Source organism: Propithecus coquereli, unplaced genomic scaffold (assembly GCF_000956105.1).
Source record: "Propithecus coquereli isolate 6110/MARCELLA unplaced genomic scaffold, Pcoq_1.0 Scaffold97, whole genome shotgun sequence".
NCBI lineage: Eukaryota > Metazoa > Chordata > Mammalia > Primates > Indriidae > Propithecus > Propithecus coquereli.
The window spans coordinates 3,666,826-3,674,093 of NW_012156062.1; positions in this window are offsets into that span (position 1 = coordinate 3,666,826).

Consider the following 7,268-nt stretch of genomic DNA (forward strand, 5'->3'; position numbering starts at 1 on the left):
GTATATGTTTACAATGGAATATTACTCAATCATAAGAAACGACAGTGATCTAGCACCTCTTACACTTTCCTGGATTAAACTTAAGCCCATTATCTAAAATGGGGCACCACAAGAGCAGAAGAACGGGATCCATTTGTACTCACCATCAGATTGGTATTAACTAATCAACACATAAATACACATATCAGAACAACATCTATTGAATGTTGGGGAAGGGGGAGGGCAGCAGGAGGAGAGGGGAGGAGGGAGGAGGGGTCGGGTATTTGTATACACAAGGAGTGCAATGCGCACTACCTGAAGGATGGACATATTTGAAACTCGGATTTGGGGGGGGAGAACCAAGGGCAACACATGTAACCTAAACATCTGTACCCCCATAATATGCTGAAATAAAAAAAAAAAGAATGAAAAGCCTATAGGTTGTGAAGTAAAATAAATTTTAAGGCTCACCTTGCCACCGGCTCACTAAATGGACCCCCTCGTGGCCAAAAGAATATCCTAAAACTAAATTGCCTGCCAGGAGGACGGAGGTCAGACATGCCTTATCATGCCCCCCTCCCCTCTTGGGGACATCCTCGTAACCCATTAACAGGCCTAAGGGTATGTAAGACACACCTACAGGTCCTCAATTTACACAACAAACCTATGTCCGGTGGCTTACCTCTGATAAACAGCTCCTATGTTAAAACATTCCAAGCCTTTAGACAAAGCTTCATGTCTTTAACCAATTACAAGTCAAAGAATCTTCAAACCCACCTGTAAGCCCCGGCTTCGAGATGGCCCACCTTTTCGGGCCAAACCAACGTATGCCTCCCACGTATTGATTTATGACTTTACCTGTAAGCCCTGCCTCCCTGAACTGTATAAAGCCAAACTAACCCAGCCACACCGAGTCCTCTTGCTCAAGGACTCTTGGCAGTGGCTCAGGGTCATGGTCTTCAAATCTGGCTCAGAGTAAATCTCTTTAAAATTATTTTACGGAGTCTGGATTTTTTTTTCATTACCAAGATGTTATTAGTAATTTATGAAATAAATCAAGAGACTTTATATGTGTGAGATTGAAGAGTTTTTAAATGCCCACAACTTCAGTTCAGATGACATGCAAATAGTCCCAGGGAGATAAAACAGAAATTTGATTCTCAATTTAGTAGTAAAAAAATGTGAAATAAGGGCATTGAATAGTCAGCCGAGATCTTATTAAAAATGAAAATTCCTACATTCTATTACCAGAGTTTGTTATTTTTAAACCATCCTGTTGTGAACGTGATTGAAAATGCTTTGTAAATTGTGGAGTGCTAACATACATCACGTATTAAATATTATTAAGGAATAATTTTCTTTTGTGTGAAGGTTGGAGAAAGTATCCTTTGGGATTTATTGAAACTCAAGGAAGAGAACAATTCAGGGACTCAGTAAAATTGGAAAAGAAAAGGGCTCTTTCAGTGAAAGGAATGTTTCTTTTTTTAGTATCTCCTTAGTAACAAATCTGGTTGACTGGAGTTCAACAGATAGCTTCGGCTGGAGTGTTCGGGTATGTCAGGGCTGAGACATCCTCAGATCACCGCAGGTGTTAGGGGCCCACTGTCGCACTGTCACGGTGCACGCGAGTCTGCGAGGGGAGCCGGGAAACTCCGAGCAGGCCTGCGCTGCCCGGGGTCGGCCGCGCGGGGAGCCCGGGGAGCTTCCCCTGCCCTGCTGGTGAGTCAGCGCCTCCTTCTCCCCGGCCTTCGTGATCTCTCCCCACTGCACCATCTGTCGGCTTCATCTTTCGTCTCTCTTTGTTTCTGCCTAAGGGCTTCTGCTTATTGCCATTTATCTCTAAAAACACAAGTGCATAACCATTTGAGGCTTGCTGTGTGCTGAACAGAATCTCAGTTTTATCCTCACAACAACCTTTTGAGGAGGCTATAGGGCGTTTTTGATACCCGAGCATTCGTTATCTTAGTTCATACTTCGAGTGCACAGGGATCCAAAAGCCATCACAACAGGAAAATATTCAGCGATGAACTGAAAACGCATACATTTTCCACTCAAAACCTCCTCCCTGTTTAATATTAGTCTTGGTGATTAACAATCACTTCTATACAATGTGACTGTAATGCAAAGCATAATAGTAAACTTTGCAAAAGATGCAGAATTTCATGAAGTTGATGTCAATAGGAAAGCCACTGATAAATGAGGGTCTGGGAGCATGATCAATTTGATAAGGAAAACCCCCATCTGTTACTTGGCACATCAGCCACCTGAGACCCCCACCCCTCATGGAAGACCTGCATCAGCATATACTAACCTATTACCTGGCGCATCAGCATAACACTAAATCTATTATCTGACACATCAACTAACCTATTACCTGGCAGGCATTAACCACCTGACTCCCCAGACCACCCCAACTTAATAAAAGTGGGAAAAATCGGGTAGATGGGGCTCAGAATTTGGTGGTGAGTCCCCTCTGAGCCCACCACGAATAAACTCTGATTCTCTAACTCTCTGTGTGCTGCTCAGTTCTTCCTTCGGGACCGGTCGCTGTAACACTTGCTGTGACAGTGCCAGACATGCCACACACCAGGTATGGGTGTGGGACAACCTGAATGGGAAGGTCAAGCTCCTGCGTGATAAGACTAGTGGGAAGACACATAGCTTCTGAATTTAAATGAAGGTATGAGCACGGAAAAGCTGCAAGGTCCAGTAAGAGTTTCTAAATACATTCATAGTTGGAGAGCAGCTAATGGTCAAATACTCAGGCAGAAGGACCAGTTCTATGAAAAATGCACGCTGCCTTTCTCGTTAACATTTACCTTTGCAATGCATGATCGTGTCTTGTTTCATAGTTCACTGCAATAAGACTAAATAAAAAGAGGTGGAAAACGGGGTTTGGGAGGGAAGAGCATGTAAGCAAGAGAAGCATGATGGGTTTTAAAGAAAACATGTTGATCATGTCACTCTTTCTTATGAAGCAGTGGCCATTGTGGTCGAACTTGTTCATGCTTCTCTTTGAATTTCGATTTCTGCTTTTTTCCTTTTCTGCTGCTTATGCTTGAAAGCTGACCAAGCATGCTGGTAAGACACAATTTACAAAACAACTGCCTGCCTTCACTATATCTCCAAAGGCCCTTATATTATTTGGATAAAGGTGGGGTGGAAGTGAGGGGCTTTCTTTTTTTCCTAATTTTTTTTTTTTTTTGAGACAGAGTCTCACTCTATTGCCCAGGGTAGAGTGCCATGGTGTCATCATAGCTCACAGCAACCTCAAACTCCTGGGCTCAAGGAATCCTTCTGCCTTAGCCTCCCGAGTAGCTGGGACTACAGGCATGCGCCACCATGCCCGGCTAATTTTTTATATATATATTTTTAGTTGTCCGGCTAATTTCTTTCTAATTTTGGTAGAGACGGGAGTCTCGCTCTTGCTCAGGCTGGTCTCAAATTCATGACCTCAAGCGATCCATCCGCTTTGGCCTCCCAGAGTGCTAGGATTACAGGCGAGAGCCACTGCGCCTGGACTCCTAATTATTTTCTTTTCCCTCTCCCTTGAGGTCACTACTGGTAGTACTGCGTCTATGTAATGGTTTGGTGATATTGGCAATACCTGGGGTTAAGGTGGGGCTTGGGAGAAACGACAGTATGACTCTAAGAACTCACAGTGACTTTGTCTCTGATAGTTAAATTCTGAAATTTGTACTTAAAAGATCGAAGCAGAGATATCACTTTAAAGAATTGGTTCTCAACTGAGATTGATTTTGGTTCTCAACTGGATTGATTTTGATTGAAAATATTTGGCAATTCTGGAGCTATCTTTTTTTTTTTTCCTTTTGTCTGTGGAGATATTTCTGATTGTGTTACCTGTTTTTATCTGTTCTTCCTTCTCAAATCCCTTGTCCTATCCTACCCTAACCCACCCCAAGCCAATCCTGTTTTTATTTAGTCTTACTGCAGTGAACTATGTCAAAACCATGAAACGAAATGTGATCATGCATTGCGAAGGTAAATATTAAGAGGAAACACAGGTGAGGATGTGTGTGCTGCTGGCATCGGGTCGGGGAGAGGCCCGTGATGCTGCTTAACATCCTACCGTGCAGAGGACAGCGCCCCCCACAACAAAGAATTATCCACACACAGTGTCAGTAGTGCTGAGGTTCAAAAATCCTGCTTTGAGAGAACAACTGGCTTTCAAGCTAGAGAATCTTGACTATAAAGGATTGAAGGTAGTAATATATCATTTAGATTTGACTGGAATAATGAAATTTAGAAAAAAATTTTAAAGACAAAGTGTGGCAATACCTATGTAAGCATTGTTCATGGGAACCTTCATTCATTCAACAAATATTTACTGAATGCCTGCTGTGAGCCAGACTACGTTCCAGGTGTTCCACGTCAGTTATGGGGCGATTTCATGTCTCTTTCCTTATTAAGGAGATGGACCCCTAAGGCCATTAGACCCGATGCCATCAAACATTGAATCATAAAATCAACTGCCCCCGCCTCCCATTCTGAGCCTAAGCTCACCAAGCTCTTCTGACAATTTTGTTTTCATGAAGCATATGTCCAAAAAGAATGTACTATTTAGACCAATGCCCCTATTCAACTGATATTTACATTTCTCTGTGTGAAGTAATCCATTAGCATTGCTTTCTTATAGGTTTGTTTTGCATAAATTCGAATTCTGAGTTTTATCACTCTGGGATATTGGTGTGATTCAGTTTCGGTCCCATATGGTTGAGTTCCAGACACACTAGAGAGTGAGCAATTTACTGAGGCACATGTGACATTGTGGGTTCTCAATGAGTGGCCATCTTATTTTCTCTATGCTCCTACTCTTTTTCAGTATGTACTTTAATTAAACTTCTAACAGAAAATTATTGTTTTTAAGGGGAAAAGAAAATAGATTAAAACATTAAATTTCTCAGCTCTTACTACCTTCCATTTTTTTTTTTTTTTAGACAGGGTCTTGCTCTGTCACCCTGGCTAGAGTGCAGTAGCATCATCCTAGCTCACAGCAACCTCAAACTCCTGAGCTCAAGCAATCCTCCTGCCTCAGCCTCCCGAGTAGATAGGACTATAGGCATGTGCCACCAAGCCCGGGTAATTTTTCTGTTTTTTGTGGAGATGGGGTCTTTCTCTTGTTCAGGCTGGTCTTGAATGCCTGTCCTCAAACGATCCTCCCGCCTCAGCCTCCCGGAGTGCTAGGATTACAGGCATGAGCTACTGCGCCTGGCCCTTACTACTTTCTTTTTAGGCATATTGTTAACATTATTTTTTTGTTGTTTGAGATTTAAATTGCCTATTGCAATCATGACTTCAATGATTTTTTATGTAAAACGATATTACCCAGCTCAAAATAATGCCCTTTTCATTTAACTCCTGCAAAATTTATTGTTGGAATACTTGCTTTTGGACTTAATCTCATTCTGACTTTTGCTGCTATTCAAATTTATATGAATTCCAGTTACAGTCCAAGTGAACTATAAGCTCCAAGAGTGTGTAAACCAGGCTCTGTAACTTCTTGTAAACTTCCAGGACCTTCCATAGTATTGGGTAGCCCCTAGGTACTCAGTGCTATTGCAACTGTTTACTCAGCATCTACCAGGCCTCAAGTGCTTTGTTTATTATTTATTAGATTTATTATGTGTTTTAGAGATCTGCATGTAAATGAAATGACCCAGGGTAGATTTTGAAAAATGCTCATATTATTTAATATAAGGTGAACATGGCTCTAAATCTCTATCTCACAATCTGTGGCTGCCCAGTTTTTTTCTTTCCCATCTCCAGATATCCCTATGGACCCCAGAGTTACCTACTTAGCCTAATGAAATTGTCCCAAGTTTTTACCTCCAAAAAATTGAGAGAGTTTGCTAAATGGCATCATTCTGAGCTGCTGTTATTGCAAATGTTGATGCTCCGGGTGTCACTTCTGAGACCGAGGCAAGTCTGGGCAGACGAGAGCAAATGTCCTTTCACTGCAACTGCTGCCGGTCCACACAAGACATCCAGAAATGGATGCCTTCTAAACGGAATTCGAGGGAGAGACCAGAGCTGGAAATACAGACTTTTGAGAATGAAATATGACAGTTGTATCTAAAGATGTGAATGAACTCAGAATGAACAATTAGTTAGTTAAGAAGAGCACCAAGAAAACATGGTGCCATGAGAGAAGAAAATGCTTCAAGTGGAAGGAGAAGTAAGATAATGAGTGCTGCTGAGGGTTTAAGATAAGGGCAAAGAAGTGACATTGGCTTGGACATGATAGAGGCTGTTGGTCATCTTGCTTAGCACAGTTTCTGTGGAATGGTGGGGACAAAGTCCAGTTAGATCAGATTGTTGGGAGAATAGAGAAAAAGAGGAAAAGGAAAGAATGACTTTAGATGTGCCATTAGATGTGCCACTAGATGTTCTGCTGGGAAAGGAAGCAGAGAAATGAGGTTGTAGCTGCAAAGGAGGTGTGAACGAAGAAACATCTCTTTCTCCTTTCTTCCTTCCTTCCTGCCTTCCTTCCATTATGTATAATTATGCAATTGAGAGATAAAAGGTTATTATATATATCAAGTCTTTGAAAAGGTCATAGGGGTTGTGATCCAGAGCACAAGTGGAGAACCATATAGGAGCAGGAAGAGCTGATCTCTTGGAAGAGGAGGAGGAAATGTAGAATTTACATGTAGGAAATGTATATTTGATGGTGGGAAAATGAGGAAGTTTCCATCGCATTCTTTCTACTTGCCCGGTGAAGTATGGAACAGGCTATTAGCATGCAGTGAGTGGGATGGCCAGCGGTGTTATAGATTTGAGAAGGAAGAAAAAATGGTGAAATGGTGATTTGGATAGAGGGGAAGGTACAGTATAATCCCCCAGTGTTGGGTGCCCATTTGAGATCTGAGTTCATGAACGTAAAAATGGAATTGTTAGCTTGGTTGTATGTTTTTCTTTCTTTTTCTTTTTTGATAATTTCCCATGTATTTACCTTCACTGAGATATCTTTCTTTCTTTCTTTCTTTTGAGACAGAGTCTCGCTCTGTTGCTCAGCCTAGCTCACAGCAACCTCAAACTCTTGGGCTCAAGTTATCCTCCTGCTTTAGCTGGAACTACAGGTTTACACCACCATGCCTGGCTAATTTTTTTTCTATTTTTAGTTGCCTGGCTAATTTATTTTTCTAGTTTTAGTAGAGACAGGGTCTTGCTCTTGCTCAGGCTGGTCCTTACTGCTGAGCTCAAGTGATCCTCCTGCTTCTGCCTCCCAGAGTGCTGGGATTGCAAGTGCAAGCCACGGCGTTGGGCTC